This window comes from Ochotona princeps, chromosome 12 (assembly GCF_030435755.1).
Source record: "Ochotona princeps isolate mOchPri1 chromosome 12, mOchPri1.hap1, whole genome shotgun sequence".
In the NCBI taxonomy this organism is placed as follows: Eukaryota; Metazoa; Chordata; class Mammalia; order Lagomorpha; family Ochotonidae; genus Ochotona; species Ochotona princeps.
This window is the reverse complement of record NC_080843.1, coordinates 58,443,113-58,447,160: the sequence shown is the minus strand read 5'-3', so window position 1 is coordinate 58,447,160 and position 4,048 is coordinate 58,443,113.

The window sequence follows — 4,048 nt, the reverse complement described above, 5'->3', positions numbered from 1 at the left end:
CCCCACCCGTCTGTAAGACATACAGTCGCACACTGCGCATCTTGGCCTAACAGAATTTGCAGTCTCAAGTTTACCTGGATTTTTTATATAAGGATGCTCCCTACCCAATTATTATTGGTGTACTTTTACTTGTGTTGTATACCTTAAAACTGTGTATTTATTAACTAATCAAGAAGAAAAATCTTTAAATAATTATGATGATCACTGTAAATATTGTTTTGCAAGCTAAATAAACATATTCTTTTAAATTGTGCTCACTGATTAAGGCAGTTTCTGTGTAGTCGTTTCGCCTCTGATGATCCCTGCTGGTTCCTGCCTTAGAGAGGAGTCACTGTGCTGTCTCTGTGTGTCAGCTCATCCTGCTCAGAAGGCAGGAGGCGTGGGACACTGCTGATGTCATCCTGTGACTAGTTCATCCTCAAGTCAGCATGAACGGCAGACGTCAGGCCAATTCCCTTTGATGATTCCAGCCTGCGAGCTCTGAAGTTTTTTCAGTTAAAAATTCAATATGCTACATCAGAGGAGGTTTCATAGAACTGCTTGCTACCAAATTGGCACTAAGACAGGACTCAGCACTACTCCCTTTGAAACCTGTCCCCAAGGACACATGCAAGATGAATCTCTGGATATGTACTTTCTCGTGTTCTCTACAGAAAGGGATAAGCCAGTTCTAACTAGGAAGTAGTAGCATGAAAAATCACTTGTTCCACAAAAAAAAATTTTTTTTTTTTTTTAGATTTTTATTGGAAAGGCAGATTGACAGAGAGGAGGAGAAACAGAGAGAAAGATCTTCCATCTACTGGTTCACTCCCCAAGTGGCCACAATGGCCAAAGCTGAGTTGATCCAAAGCCAGGAGCCCAGAGCCTTTTCCGGGTCTCCCATGTGGGTGCAGGGTCCCAAGGCTTTGGGCCGCCCTCGACTGTTTTCCCAGGCCACAAGCACGGAGCTGGATGGGAAGTAGAGCAGCCAGGACTAGAACCGGCGCCCATATGGGATCCCGATGTGTGTAAGGTGAGGATCTAGCCATTGTGCCAGGCCCCCAACACAGACTTTTTGAAGTCCCCTCTTTGTTCTTCACTGGGGCAAAATCTTGGAACTCAATCCAGGCCCTTCTTATGGGTGGCAGGGACCCCATGACTTAAACCATCACCCCGGGAAGCCAGAATCGGCAAACAAGTCGAGACTGAACCCAGGCATCCCCAATACAGTATTTGGGCTTTCAATTGCTAGTTCAACCACTTGTCCTTATACAGTGTTTTCAAATATAGTTATAAACATTTCCAAAATAAGTGCTTTTTTTTTTAAAGATTTACTCATTTTATTACAGCCAGATATACACAGAGGAGGAGAGACAGAGAGGAAGATCTTCCGTCTGATGATTCACTCCCCAAGTGAGCCGCAACGGGCCGGTGCTATGCCGATCCGAAGCCAGGAACCTTGAACCTCTTCCAGGTCTCCCACGCGGGTGCAGGGTCCCAATGCATTGGGCCGTCCTCAACTGCTTTCCCAGGCCACAAGCAGGGAGCTGGATGGGAAGTGGAGCTGCCGGGATTAGAACCAGCGCCCATATGGGATCCTGGGGCGTTCAAGGCGAGAACTTTAGCCACTAGGCCACACCGCCGGGCCCAAATGCTTTTTTAAAATCCATTTGTTTTTGTTTATAACAGTGGTCCTGACGTTCTGTTGTTTAAAAATCATTGACCTATTGGTCTGTTGTGTGCATCTTACTATGAGATTTAAGGGGTTTTTCTTTTTATTTTTGAGAAAACAGTTTGATCTTCACACCCTACTCACCATCCCTGTGATCCACTCTAGGACAGGAAATAAAAATTCAGCCCCAGGTGAACAGAGAGCGGTGTTAGGGTTTCACCGCTGATTTCTTTTGGATTCCTGGAAAATTATTCTGTCTCTGTTCTCATTGCAGCCACTCTGCAGAGCTATCAAATGCACACACTCCTTTTCATTTATTGTAGGTAATCTCCAAAGCAAACGAATAAAGGGTGAAGTTTGAGTCTATGTGTCTGTTATGCCCAAAATGAAAATGTAATGAATATTAACAATGTATACCACATGGGAGGTGGTAAATGGAATTTTTGCAATGTTCATCAGTTAGTTCATGAAAGCCTGTTGTGTAAAAGCACTCTCCAACGCTGTGAATAATGCAAACCACACACAAGACAATCTAACAGTGGAGTTTTCAGAGTTTACATAAGTCAGAAACCAACCATGCAAGTTGAGAGGAAAAAAAAAATCCATTCTAGATGCAATAAATGAAGTTGGTGGCATTTGACAAAATATTTTTATGCTTCCAAACCATGTATTTCAGGGTCTTCCAGGAAGAGAGGAGGCATAAATTGACCAGTTGGAAACAATTCTTCAATGTTCTCGAAAAGCCATATAACCCAGAATCACTTTTCTGTTAACAGTCGTTCACTCTGCTGGGAGCAACCCGAAGCACGGAGCAGAGAGCGACTTGAGTGTGGCCCTTGGCCTCTGCTCCTGAAGGCAAAGGAAAGTAATGCCCGTTACCTCTGCTGGCCTAGGTTTGAGCTGGTTCTGCAGTAAGGAAGAGGCCCAGGACTGTATTACCTGGATTTGAAAAATGGAAGTTTTAATTAGATCACTGTATGCAGTGCTTAGACACATATCTAGCAAACTATGACAAGACCTTGGATTCAAATTCATTTCTCAGCCAAGCTTTGGTGCTCAAAGTAGACACCAGCTTTTAAAGTGTCAGTGGTGGAAAAGTGCAGGGAACTGCTGATCATCAACAGGATGCTTTGTAAATTTCAACTGTTAGTGCAATGTTCAAGTAGCCAAAGGGACACAGATTTTATAGAAGTAAATAAAGGGTTGTTTCTGTCTTAACCTTTAGGCCTTCTATTTTTTAAGACTAGAAAATAACCTTGTTATAGAAAAGCTGGTTGTTTGAATTTCTTGGGATTTAGGTAATTTTTTTATTGAACAAAATATTGACAAATCCATATAAATGCAATTTACCATATACAATTTTTAATAACCATAAAAGCACCGTTTGATAGGACACGTAATATTTCACAAAACATTAGAAAGAAGCTGTTGGCCACCAGATTATAAAGCATACACTTTACATGGGCTTGCCCATCGTGGACTAACATCAAATTAATCTGATTCCAATCTGAATTGGAGTTTGCATTCATTATTTCAGTATCATGTAAGAAAGACATTCCAGAGTATTCCAGAGTTGTAGTCGAACTTTTCTGTCTTCATGCTATATCAAACATCAAGACTGCTCATTTTAAAATGAGGATATTCCCACATGGCCTCTCCCTGGGGGTTGTTCCTTCCTTACACTCCTCCGAACAGCTGAGCTGCCGACTGATGATACAGATGCAATCAATTACTCGTCTTCAAAACTGGTGTTTTACAAAGGCAGGCCTACTTTATGTACACTGTTAGCACAACAGCCAAAAGATTCAGGTTGAATCCGGTTAAATAAAGTGGTAGCTGAAACACAAAAGTGTGACGTTCAATCACAACACCGATTTTCATCAGCTGTTAATAGAGCTATGAAGGATATGACAAATGTTTCCAGCAATGATACATCATAAAAATCAAGGAATAACTTTCCAAGCTGCCTCCTCTGAGGACACACTCCCCAGCTGGATACCTGCCGCATGTTAATTTTAAAGAAAATCAGTATCATGAGTCACACATCTCACATTTGCGGATACACAGGTTATTCAAGTAGCAAAGGGCATGAAAATTTCTGCTTTCTTGCTTTTCCAACTTTCCTAATGGAGATGAATTTTCTGAAAAAATAAATCACTTCAGAGCAAGTGGTACTGAAGCATATATTTCATATAAACACTTTATGTATGAATCTAAGTAACTAACTATGTCCTGGAGGTGGGGGAACGAGGTCATTTCTCAAGCTGCAGCTTCAAATTAATTCTTTTCCCCAGAAAAGGACGCCCGGAGTAAGGTTTAGTCTCCAGTCTGCAGACCAGGGCCCTGGCAGGGGCTTGCCGAAGAGGACGCACTGATGGTCTCTGCTCACACCCTGGT